The sequence below is a fragment of the Schistocerca nitens genome, chromosome 4 (assembly GCF_023898315.1).
Source record: "Schistocerca nitens isolate TAMUIC-IGC-003100 chromosome 4, iqSchNite1.1, whole genome shotgun sequence".
NCBI lineage: Eukaryota > Metazoa > Arthropoda > Insecta > Orthoptera > Acrididae > Schistocerca > Schistocerca nitens.
Genome location: NC_064617.1, coordinates 32,786,561 through 32,800,495, shown reverse-complemented (window position 1 = coordinate 32,800,495; position 13,935 = coordinate 32,786,561).

Genomic DNA, 13,935 nt, shown 5'->3' with positions numbered 1-13,935 from the left:
GCAGGAATTTTCCCATGAGTGATCCCACCAACCCCACCTATGCTGTCATCTATATGCTTTGCCAACCTCCCCTTCCCATACCTGTTGAGGTGCAGGCCATGTCTAGTGAAACCCGTGCTGATAGACTCCACCGACACCACTGAAATGTGACCCATGCTTTCTGTCATCAGCGCACCCCCAAGTCTCATGTTATTACGCCTGACGGCTGTATTAAGATGAGGCCGATCGTGACGCTGAAACAGTTCCACGAAATGCACATTCGTGTTGCCAGTCTGAGTGGCTATCTTTTCGAGGTCACCATCTATGTCATACTCCCCATCCCTATCAATACTATTACCAGCCCCACCCACAATCACTACCTGATCCTCTTTAGTAAAATCCCTACATAACCCCCCTATGTTAACAGTCACCTGAGCCAATCCTGCATTAGGCTTCACAATGCTGGTGACCTGGCACTCACTCCCCAGCACTTCGTGCAACTGCTGGCCTTCACCTCTGCCATGAGAACTACCTAACAGCAGAACCCTCTTCTTCCTCTTCGACTTTGTAACTGTTCTAGCCACCGTAACTACTGAGGTCTGCTGCATACTTCCTACATCTACAGCTACTAGAGATTCCTCTCCACTAGACTCTGACAGTTGGTCATATCTATTGTAAACACCAATAGTAAAACTATCTGAAAATCTTCTTCTCCTAGCAGATCTCTTGCCAACAGCCAGCTCCCATTCCCCAACCCCCTTCTCCCTCCTCATCCTATCTAGCTCCTCCTGTGCGTTTTTCAACTGCACCTGAAGGGCACAGATCTTACGCTCCTGCTCCTCTATCAAATTACTCTTGCTACATAACCTGCAATTCCAGGAGAGGATCTCACCAGAATGACCACTGGCTTCCCCACTGCATTCCCCCCAGTGAAAATACTTCGAACAAGTCTCACACCGCAATCCACTACTCACGAACCTACGGCAAAGCCCACACTTCTCACTCATGGTAAAATTTTACTTTTTCTAAGTTCCGCTAATACAATAAGAAGATGTTAAAAACCTGACTACAATAATCACAAATTTACTCTACAAGGGAAGTAACTACCATTATTAACAGTATTAATAAACAACAAATGTGAATATAACAAAAGACTAATACAGAAAGAGAATCAAACGTCTAATGACACAGTAACGAAGCTGAAAACAGTTCCCAAAAGGTTCTTCTGAAATTATTTCACCAGAAAACACAAAAAACACCGGTTGAAGACTACTAAAGTTCCTAAATAAACCACTATACACAAACAATTAATTAGTACTTAGCTTTCGATGCGCCGCTACAGCTGCAACTGGTCAGCGCAGAATGTAAACGCAGGTAAGAGGTTACGTTGCTCGATACGAAACACTCACAAATGTCAGGTCACAACACAAGAAAGGCAGAGGTGAATGAAGAAACCACTAATAAGTCACTTATGTAGTAAATATTATCACAAAAACCGTTAAAATATGTATCTGAAACCTAAAAATATATAAAAACTTCGAGAGCGATCTCACACACAGTCACTCGCTTATGACGTCACACCAGATCTCAGTTTGTTCTGTATAGTTCTCTGAATTTGTTCGAGGCGGACGTCCAATGACACCTGTTCAGGTTCTTCGTTGATCCGCTCACTCAGTTTTTTCATTACAGAGGGTAGTTAACCCTCTGACAGAGCATACTCAGTGACCGTGCTGGCGCCAACTGAGCTACCCAAGCACGACACACGACCCGTCCCCACAACCTCAATTCCGCCAGTACCTCGTCTCCTACATTCCAAACTTCACATAAGCTCTCCTGCGAGCCTTGCAGAACTTGTAGAGCACTTGCCCGCGAAAGGCAAAGGTACCGAGTTCGAGTCTCGGTCCGGCACACAGTTATAATCTGCCAGGAAGTTTCATAGCAGCGTACACGCCACTGCAGAGAGAAAATCTCAGTCTGGCCCTATTTCACCGCCCTTAGGGGCTGGTTTTCCAAAAACAGTGAAACACGTTTTTTCTTTCATTTCCAAACAAAACGCCACATACCAGTTTTCATAGATTTAGCTTCAAAAGTGCTTTCACAATGAAATATTTCCATAAAACCCTTCACCGCCTGTTTCACCCAACCTGCCTCCCTTGCAGAACGAGTCGTGAAGTGGAAGAGTCTACATGAGTGGTAAAAGGCAGTTACTTAGTTGTGTGCATACATACGTGCAGTGTAAAAGTGCAAACGATGCTTTTAGTGCGCCGTTTTACCCAACACGTGGTTGTTTTAAAATTATCAGTAACCCCTCCCATCCCCCCTCCCCCAATCCAACTCCAGATTCGCCACAGGATCGAACTCCCTTATGTATAAGAGCTTGAAACGTCTGACTGCTTTACAAATCAGTTAATATGTTAACCTAGTTGTTCACCCATCTCAATGTATATGATGTCATATCACTTGAACTATGCGTCGTACAACGATATGCTGTTGCAGGTCCGTGTAGTGGTATATGTGTGGATACTGCCTGCAAAATGTTGCGAATAGAGTCAGTAGTAAATAAATAATTAATTAAATTGTCATAACTGATCATGGTTACAAAATACTAACACGAATTTTTACAGAAGAATGACAAACCTGGTAGAAGACCAACTCGGGAAAGATCAGTTTCGATTTCGGAGAAATGTAGGTACACATAAGGCAATACTGACCCTATGACGTATTTTAGAATATAGTTCAAGGAAAGGCAAACCTACGTTTATAGCATCTGTGTACTTAGGGAAAGCTTTTGTCAGTGTCGACTGGAATATTCTCTTCGAAATTCTGAAGGTAGCAGGGATAAAATACAGTCAGTGGAGGGCTATTTACAACTTGTATAGAAACCAGACTGCAGTTTTAATAGTTGAGGGGCATGAAAGGGAAGAGTGGTTGAGAAGGGAGTGAGACAAGATTGTAGCCTTTTGTATGTTCATCCCTTTAGCAGGAGGTCTCTGGGACGACGGCCGTTTACTATCGTGACAAAAAATTAAAACACCTACAGCCGTTCTTATGATTTTAATTTATTTTGTACCGCATCAAAGACAGCCTGAAAGTGACGCAATGAAGCGTTGAAACTGGTAGCGACAAAATAAATTAAAATCATAAGGACGGCTGTAGATGTTTTTATTTTTTGTCACGAATATTGTAGTCTGTTCCCTACGTTACTCAATCTGTACATTGAGCAAGCAGTAAATGAAACCAAAGAAAAATTCGGAGAAGGACTTAAAGTCCAGGGAGAAGAAATAAAAACTTCAAGGTTTGCGGATGACGTTGTAATTCTGTCAGAGACAGCAAAGGTTCCGTTGAACGGAATGGACAGTGTCTTGAAAGGAAGATATAAGATGAACATTAACGAAAACAAAGAAAGGATAATGGAATTTAGATGGATGGAAAATGGAAATGAGTGTGGCTAGGGCCTCCCGTCGGGTAGACCGTTCGCCTGGTGGAAGTCTTTCGAGTTGACGCCATTTCGGCGACTTACCTGTCGATGGGGATGAAATGATGATGATAAAGGCCACACAACACCCAGTCCCTGAGCGGAAAAAAATCTCCGACCCAGCCGGGAACCGAACCTGGGCCGTTGGGGACGACATTCTGTCGCGCTGACCACTCAGCTAATGATGTGATACTGATGGAAATAGATTAGGAAAACGAAACTGAAAGTAGTGGATCAGTTTTTTTTTTATCTAGACAGCAAAATACCTGATTATGGTCGAATTGGAGAAGATATAAAATGTATACTGGCAATGGCAAAAAAGCGGTAGTGAAGCAGAGAAATTTACTAACATCGAATATAGACTTAAGTGTTAGAAGTGTTTTCTGAAGTTGTTTGTCTGGAGTGTACCAAAGTATGGAAGTGAAACATGGATTACAAACAGTTTAAACAAGAAGAGAATAAAAGCTTTTGAAATGTTGTGCTACGCAAGAATGCTGAAGATTAGATGGGTAGATCACGTAGCTGAAGAGGAGGTACCGAGCAGAATTGGAGAGAAAAGAAATTTGTGGCATAATTTGACTAACAGAAGGGAATGATTGATAGGACACGTTCTGGGACATCAAGGGATCACCAATTTAGTATTGGAAGGGAACTGTGAAGGCTAAAAATCGTAGAGGGAGACCAACTGATGAATACACTAAGCAGATTCAGAAATATGTAGGTTGCAGTAGTTATTTGACTAACAGAAGGGAATGATTGATAGGACACGTTCTGGGACATCAAGGGATCACCAATTTAGTATTGGAAGGGAACTGTGGAGGCTAAAAATCGTAGAGGGAGACCAACTGATGAATACACTAAGCAGATTCAGAAATATGTAGGTTGCAGTAGTTATTCGGAGATGAAGAAGCTCGCATAGGGGAGAGTAGCATGGAGAGCTTCGGACAGAAGACTGCAACAACAAAAAACCGGATCCTAAAGCTTTAATACATCAGAGACTTTTTTTCCTGCTTTATGAAGGGCCACAGGGAGAATACGTTTCACGTACGTTTGAAATTATGAGTTTGTTGGAAGTCTCAAAGTGCTCTCATTGTCAAATACAAGATTAATATAGTTTGGGTGATTTCGGTGGCTCAAAACGTATACACACTTTCCAACTCTCGTACTTGAGAAATTATGCTGAACCTTTAACGTAAGATTATATCCACAGTACATGAGGATAGCATTTTGAATTTTAGAAGTCGGTTAATAATTACGTAAAATTCCGAAAATGACGACATGTCTGTTAAATAACCTGTAATTGATACCGGCTTTTGCTGATGACTTAATCAGGAAATTCTTGATAAGCGGTCAATAGCCTTTTAATGTCTGATTGTGACACTGATTTAAGTTCATGCATAGAAACAGAGTGGAGCAGAGCAATCCCGAGGATAAGCAACTTAGTATAGAGTTGATATTTCCAGAACCATCTTACCTCAATTGGTGTAATAGCAGCCGTTCATTCCTTCCGTGTCGAACTTTTATGTCGTGTTGGAGCATCAAAGCATATCCACAGTACCACGGCGGAAGGAGCAGCATACGGAAAAACAGGCCACGGTCTTAACACAGACTCTCCTATCGTCTAGTGAAGAGCAGTGTAAAGCCGTAATATTATCATTCCATCCACTGTGCCATCGAACTGATGGCCACTCTCCAGGCTAATAAGAATTTATGTCACACGTATCTCCAAGGATACTTTAATAACGTAGTCCCAAATTCGAAATTCTGCTTTCATAGCATTCCATTGAATGCATGGTGGCCATACAGTGCTGAGGGATAGCATACTTCATGGGTTTCAAAAGGCGAGAGGAGCGTTGGCATTCTACGCCACGTCTCTCCATTGTATCCCTGGTCTGAAAAATCGCATAAAACTGACAATAAATTCCAGTAGCATGACCCCAATTTAGCGTCTTACCAAAAAAAATTTGATTTTCAGCATTTTACATAGTTATAGAATGTTTAAATTGCTGTTTTAATGATCTCAGTAAGAGGTGTGATCTTACGGAACAGGTTTAGCACAACTGTAGAATTAAACTAAGTCAGCGTAACTCAAAGCATGCGAATCACCCAGGCTACCCTCATACAGTGGTTCAGAATCAGAGCGCTTTGCGACTTCCAACAGACTTTTCTCATAATTTCGAACGACTCCGATACTTTTTTCTCCCCGAAAATTCCCTCTAAGTAAAGAAAGGAAAAAAAGGTGTATCAGTTACTACGTTTTCACTGTTCGGGGAGTAGCATGCATGACGTTCTAATTTATTATTTCTCTACTAATAACTGCATTACGAAATAAATCTCGGGTGAACAGCCTGGTATGAGTGTGCATAGGACACAATATTTCGGCAATCGACCACGTTGCCATCATTAGGTGCGCTGATGTACTGACCGGCGGTCTGGCTGCTCTCATCTAATACTTTCCCCTCTTTGGGGAAGCGTGTGGGGAAGTTTGTAGCCTTGCGGCTTTTACTCCTCTATGTACTTGTGTGTGTGAATTTATCTGCGATTTTTTGGTGTCTGTGAAATGTGATGAATGTTCTGTATGTGACTGGTACTTGCCTGGGGTTGGCGAGATGATTGTTATTTTTGGGGTGGGAAGAGGATTAGGATTTGGATATAGGGATGTTCTCTTCGACTTAGTAGCCGAAGATCGTCATAGGGCGTTTGTGCTTGTCGCGGGACATGTCATACTAAGGAGTGGATGAGGTTATTTCCAGATCTGGAAGAGTTCTCGTAGAAAGCCCTTGCCTGATCTTGGAATCTTTCTTTGAGGAGTGGTATTTCGGCAGCGGCGTGCAGATCGTCAGTGGGGAATCCAAGGGGTAGGTGCAGCGCCCTCCTGCAGCTTCTGGAGTTTGTCCAGGTGCTGCTTTGCCGCGTATTCCCAGACGGGGCACGCATATTCCATTACTGGCCGGATCAGGGCCTGGTACACATTTACTCCTACTGGGCAGGGAAGGGAGCTGGTTGAGTCCAGGATTTGGTATAGGATGGACATTTTGTCGCAGACCTTCCTGTGGACCTCGTCTATGTGGGGTTTCCACGTAAGACGAGAGTCCAAGGTTACGCGAAGATACTTGGCGGTTCTGCGCTAGGGGAACTGGGTTCCGTTTAGGTGAAGATGGAGGGAGGGGGGCGTTGAGGAGGTTCGCGCCTTCCGAGCCTGCGGGTAATCAGCATAGCCTGCGTCTTTTCAGAGTTGATGGTGATGCGACAGCGACGGGCCCAAGTTTCTGTGTCATCTAAAACTCTTTGTAGGCTACGGATGACCAGGTCCTTGTTCGCATTTCTCGTGTAGAAGGCTGTGTCGTCTGCGTAGTGTGCAGTGTGCACCAGGGAGGCCGTTGGTGTGACTGCAGTGTACAGACTGTACAAAACGGGCCCCAGGACAGATCCCCGTGGCACCCCAACACGAATACGCCTTTTTGTGGAGGTGGCAGTTTCTACTTTGATGGAGAAAGTTCTATTCGTGAAATAGCTTTTGATCGGCTTAACCATGCTCCCGTGAAACCCTTGTGTGTACAACTTGTAGAGTAGCCCTCTATGCCATACTGAGTCAAAGGCTTTGGCTACGTCTAGTAGCACTATCCCGCAGTAGCCTCTGTGGTTGAAGCCCTCTGTGGCTGCTTCCACCATTCTCATGACCTGTTGTGGGGCAGAGTGGTTCTGCCGGAATCCGAATTGGAAATCCGGCAGAAGTTGCTCTCTGGTAATATGTTCCCGTATGGGTCTTAGCAGGAGGCGCTCATAGATTTTGCTGAGAGTTGGCAAGAGGCTAATCGGCCTGTAGTGCTGCGGGAATAAAGGGTCTTTCCCTGGTTTGTGTATCGCGACCACTTCCGCATGTTTCCAGCAAGCTGGGAACTCGCGGGATCGAGTAATCTCGTTGAGGCGTTCGCGAGGTGTGTGATCGCCATGGGTGGGAGATTTCTGACTAACTGATTGGTGACACTGTCGTGTCCTGGCGCCTTTTTGTGCCACGTCCTCGGAGGCAAAAAGTGTGGGTTCGTCCTCTGGGTCCTCCTCAGCATTGAGGAAGACGACCAGTTGACGACGGACCACCTCTTCATGCTCTTCATCCTGGGGTTCTGCCGCTTGAAACTGCTTCTCGAAGGAGTCGGCGAGGGGGTTGGCCATCTCAGTATGACTGTAGACCAGACCCCGCTCGCCGTGCAGTGGCGGCTTCCTAGCGCGTTTTTGTGAACTATTTGCTTGTTTGCCATAGTGTATGATCGTCTACTTTGAGAACTGTGAGGCGGTTTTGCCACGGTTTCTGTGCTCACTGTGCGCTACCTTCAGTTCTCTCTGTAGACGATTGAGCGGCCTCCTGGTGGCCTGATTTCTGGTGATCTTCCACTCTTTGCCACTCTGTTCTTATGTCGGATTTGAGCTAGCAAGTGTCCCGGGAGCTGTATTTGCGGCGGTGGGCCATCCCTTTGTGGAGGGGTGGCCTCTTCTGCTGCCTGCAAGATGGTGCCTGTCAAGTCTTGTAGCGCCTGTTCTACTGTTTCGGCAGTAGGTGACGGAGCGCAAGCGATATCAGAGGCGACAGTTTCTCAGTATCGCTCCCAGTCTGTACGTTTGTAAGACGTCTGGTACCGAGCGAGTGCTACCCATTCTCCCACGTTGACCTCTAGAATCACTGGGTTGGGGTCGGAGGACATTCCGTTGATTGTTCTTGCGGCCACAAACCCTGCAATCCTCCTAGTGAGAGCTACGTCTAACACGCCGGGCCTGCCTCCATTTTTTGAAAAATGTGTGGGCTCACTGGACCCCATGTTTCGAAGTGGTGGATGCGCGCTAGTTGTTGCAGTTTATCGCCTGCTCTGGAGGTTACTCTAGAATTCCAATCAGGGAGTTTGGCATTGAAGTCGCCCCCTATTATGAGTTTGCCTTCAATTTGCCCTAGAGCAGCTATGTCTCCCTCATCTATCTAAGAAGACGCACATCGATTTTTACCCACATGCGGATAGCTGCTACCACCCGGCACAAAAGAATGGCGTGCTCATAACTCTTGTCCACAGAGCTCATACCATCTCTGACAGGGACAGTCTCCAACAAGAATTGGACCATCTGAAGACAGTGTTTCGGAGGAACGGTCACAAGGAAGGGCAAATTCGGAAGGCTCTACATCCCACACCTGCAGCACCGGCGGAAACTGAGGATGAACCTCAGGAGGCGGCCTTGGCTATTATTTCGTTTTGTGGGGCCTTATCCGGAAAAATTGGACGCATTTTACGTAAACACCAAGTGAAAACCATCTTCCGTCCTCCAAGCAAAACCAAGAGCCTTCTTGGACGTGTCAAGGACAACCTTGGTCTACGTAAGTCAGGGGTTTATCAGATACCTTGCCAATGCAGTAGTGTATACATAGGGCAGACCATTCGTAGCATTGAGGACCGATGCCGAGAACATCAACGGCACACTAGACTGCAACAGCCCAGTAAGTCGGCAATCGCCGAACATTGCCTGTCGGAAGTCCACAGCATGGATTATGACCAAATCAAAGTCCTGACACAGACTTCCAAATACTGGGATTGTGTCATCTAAGAAGCCATAGAGATCAGAGTAAGGGAGCCACAACTAAATCGTGACAGCGGTTACATCCTTAGCAAGACGTGGGAACCCGTGATCGCCCGGATTAAGAAGAAAAAGGATATTTCCCAGAGTGTACCGACTTCGGGGGAGGAGGGAAGATTAAAGAGAGCGGTGCCGGCAGACCCCCCTGAACGAGAAGACCTAGGACGCAGCGCCCAGACGGCGGGAGAACGGACGCTGTACCTGGACCGCGCGCGGGGCGTGGACCGCACCGACTCATAGGAAGCGCCTGAGGGAGGAGCGGGAGGGGGATTGTCCTATATATATACAGGGTGTCCCAGCTATCTTGTCCACCCAAAATATCTCTGGAACAATAACAGCTATTGGAAAACGACTTCCACCGGTATCAATGTAGGCCTGGGGCCCATGAATCCACATATTTGGAAACATTCTAAAACGAAAGCATATGTGTTTTTTAACACAAACTTATGTTTTTTTAAATGGACCTCCTATATTTTTTCTTCAGCAATCCATAGCATGACAAAGCACATACACAATGGCGTCGATTGCATCGCAATATTCCCATTACATCCCGAGTTAAGACGCGAAGTTGACGCTTGAAACACCCGACATGCGCTGCTAGCGCACGTCCTGAGGCTCAGGCGTGAACCCCATGCTGCCCATAATCGCGATGTGATTGACATGCGTAATCACACTTCCATACTTATCAAGAGGTCCGAAACGAATAATACGGTCTGCTGCCATCCTGCATTAACGTCGTACATTCCAGGAGGTATTTATCCCATAGGCTAGGGGTGATGCGGTTCTGTAACATATCTGTGAACCGCAACGTTAGCCACAAAGTTAACTTCGCTTATCGTTAATCCGTTACTAAAAAGGTAATGCCGTTCAACGTTAAAACTTTACTTTACTGTAGATCTAGCGCAAGTGACAGTTAATCATTCACGCGTAATAGTAAAATTCATGTTGATGGTTTTAGTGAAACAAGCAAGTGGACTAAAAGTTTTACCGTTGTTTAGGTAAAAATGTTTTGATTTGGGAAGTTCAGGTAGGACATAGAAGATGAATGTAAACATGTTTAACTAATTAGTTTTATTATCACATAATTATCAGTGTTTGTTTATCTAATGCGTTAAATGACAAATTGTTCCAAACAAATGTTTCTTAAAATCACTGGGTAAAATGGCCCTTTGTAGAAACTTCCACTGTGATACCAGCACTACATACTAAACATAGCGTTCACATCTCATGCTCAAAGTGATGCCCATTGGCTTGCATACATAGGGTCACTCTGCGGATGAAGGATGCCCTACTTCGTGCTACTGTTTCCTCTTTGATGGCTGTACAAGCATCAATAATGCGTTGCTTCATGTCCTCTGGTGTTGTTGGTTCATGTTGGTAAACAGCATCCTTCACTGCTCCCCAAAGAAAATAATCCAGCGGTGTAAGGTCCGGAGATCGGGCAGGCCACCTAACTGGGCCACCTCGTCCAATCCACCTACCAGGGAACTTACGGTTCAGAAATCGTCGTGCTCGTAAGGCGTTATGTGCAGGGCATCCGTCATGCTGATACCACATGACCATTCTCCTGTTCAGAGGTACGGTGTCCAAGAGAACAGGAAGATTGTGTCGTATAAATCTGGAGTATTGTCTGCCATTTTGGATGCCATTTATAAAGAAAGGTCCGATAATGGTATCTCCAATAATCCCACACCAAATATTAACTTTCGACGGACGTTGGTGCTCCACCTGACGGAGCCATTTTGGATTGTCTGCGGACCAATAATGCATATTCCTCATATTGACAATTCCTTTGTTGGAGATTGATGCCTCGCCGGTAAAGAGAACACCTGCAAAAAAATTTGGATTAGTCAGAAGTTTTTGCTGAGCACACCGACAAAATGTTACCCTATTGCGGAAGTCATTTCCATGAAGATCCTCGGGTAAATGATCATGGTAAGGATGAAATTTATGACGTTTAAGAATACGCTGTGCACTTGATTTCGACACACCAACTTCACGTTCAATTTGACGTGTGCTGATTTGAGGATTCACAGCTATTGTAGCGAGCACAGCAACTTCAGCACGTTCATCTGTGCGTGTTCTAGGACGATGTCGAGGTCTTGGATTTAAGCTTCCCGTTTCACGTAGACGAGATGTGAGACGACCAAACATCCGGCGCGAAGGCGATGGTTTGTCAGGGAATCGTCTTCTGTACAGTCGTTGTGCCTGAACAGCATTTCGTCCACCTACAACAGGGTACAGAACAGGTATGTAGAGTAGGGTAGAAAACAGACATATTAACTTAATAATCATAATGTTCGCTAACAGAACTATCAACAAACAAGCAATCTCATAACGCATTTCCCGTCAACGTACATTCTCCATAGATCAGACATATCTTCATATGTCTACACTATACTGTACAGTATAAGTTCCACAACACAACGTTTATTCACAATGTGTACTACCTCCGTGCCGTCACTAGATTACTCTGATGCATGACTACACTGGCAAGCGGTGTACTGCACGCCAAAGCAACAACAAATGGGATGCTCGGAGGGTGGTGGCGTACAGGAGTTTGCATGGGTCGCAAATCATAAACAAGGCGAAGTGGTAACTGTGGCAGTAGTGGGAACTACGTTGGACACTTGACTAGGTAGAGCCAGGCCCTGCGCGACAGGCACAATGGGTCATATAACGCATTAGATAAACCTTATTTTGGGTGTGCAGGATAAATAAGACAACCTGACGGGTACACACCGATCGGTACTGGTTCATATTGTGTACGTAGATACGTAAAACGTGCAAGAGAGAAACCATTATGTGCTTATGAGAGTTAATGGCAGCAGACCGTATTATTCGTTTCGGACCTCTTGATAAGTATGGAGGTGTGATTACACATGTCAATCACATCGTGATTACGGGCAGCATGCGGTTCACGCCTGAGCCTCAGGACGTGCGCCAGCAGCACATGTCGGGTGTTTCAAGCGTCAACTTCGCGTCTCAATATCTCGGGATGTAATGGGAATATTGCGATGCAATCAACGCCATTGTGTGTGTGCATTGTCATGCTATGGATTGCTAAAGAAAAAATATAGGAGGTCCATTTAAAAAAACATAAGTTTGTGTTAAAAAACACATATACTTTCGTTTTAGAATGTTTCCAAATATGTGGATTCATGGGCCCCAGGCCTACATTGATACCGGTGGAAGTCGTTTTCCAATAGCTGTTATTGTTCCAGAGATATTTTGGGTGGACAAGATAGCTGGGACACCCTATATATATATATATATATATATATATATATATACCCCCCATGAACCATGGACCTTGCCGTTGGTGGGGAGGCTTGCGCACCTCAACGATACAGATAGCAGTACCATAGGTGCAACCACAACGGGGGGGTATCTGTTGAGAGGCCAGACAAAAGTGTGGTTCCTGAAGAGGGGCAGCAGCCTTTAGAGTAGTTGCAGGGGTAACAGTCTGGATGATTGACTTATCTGGCCCTGTAACACTAACCAAAACGTCCTTGCTGTGCTGGTACTGCGAACGGCTGAAAGCAAGGGGAAACTACAGCCGTAATTTTTCCGAGGGCATGCAGCTTTACTGTATGATTAAATGATGATGGCGTCCTCTTGGGTAAAATATTCTGGAGGAAAATAGTCTCCCATTCGGATCTCCGGACGGGGACTACTCAAGAGGACGTCGTTATCAAGAGAAAAAAAACTGGCGTTCTGCGGATCGGAGCGTGTATAAAATAAATAAAAATAAAATGGAATAAAATATTAATGATTAATTATTCTGTATGTATGATGATTGGTTGTAATTGGTATTTGCTTATCTGGAACGTGGACGTTTAATTATTCGGTATCAGACGCTTGACAATGGCTATTTGGAAAAGGCAATGTAACTCGTAGTTGACCGTGAAATAAAACTGAAATAATCGGACTTCGTAATTAAATCGTTTCCAAAGACTGCTGCGGTAGGTACGGACTCATGATCTAATCTCAATATTACAATGATTTGCCAGCCATGCCAATACGTCGTACAGAGGTGATTGTCCACTAAACATAAAAAAGTTACACAGTTAGTTAAATCAGATATATTCAATGAAATAGCCTACAGTTCATAATCCTACTTACTTTTATAAATATAAATTCATTACAGAATCGAGTGCCTAGTGTGGTTGCAACTCGCAGTATTCTTCTATAACATGAAAATATGGCGGTGTGCCAGACAATAAAATAAAATACGTGCTTCTCGCACCACTTCTACCTGAGCTCTCTCTTCTCTTAAACAAACATAAGAGTAACGTAATTATTCTTTTGTCTTTATCAGCGACACAGCGCTGCAGTTGTGTGCCATAGGCTTTATTTATTAGTCACTGATTATTTATTTAATTAATATTTCGCGTTTCCGCGGAAACTCACGCTCGGCATGCAAATGTGCCTTTATATTGCCCCCTGAATTGCGAGGCGAAAGGACACACCTGCAGGCGAGCAATTCACCTAAAGGCACAAGAAAATCTAAGTTATCTACAACTATTCACATGACTTACATTACACACATTATACACATTATATACAAAATTTGAATGACGCAGGTGCGTCGTAAAAGTTCTTATGTTGGCAGATAGAGTGCGCGCATGCGCAGAAGCGTCTGTGTGACTCCGGCAGTGGCGTTATATCATACAGTTAGATCACGTGGCACTTTAATGCAGTTCATATTGTTCGTGTGCGCGCGTATCTTAGTCGTTGCACAAAGAAAATATTCAACCAAGATTACATATGAAGACTACATTCTATAACAGGTAACTTAGTTTTAAATTTACAATATTTGTTATATCACAATACAACTCAGATTGTTGAATGTTCTTAGTTAC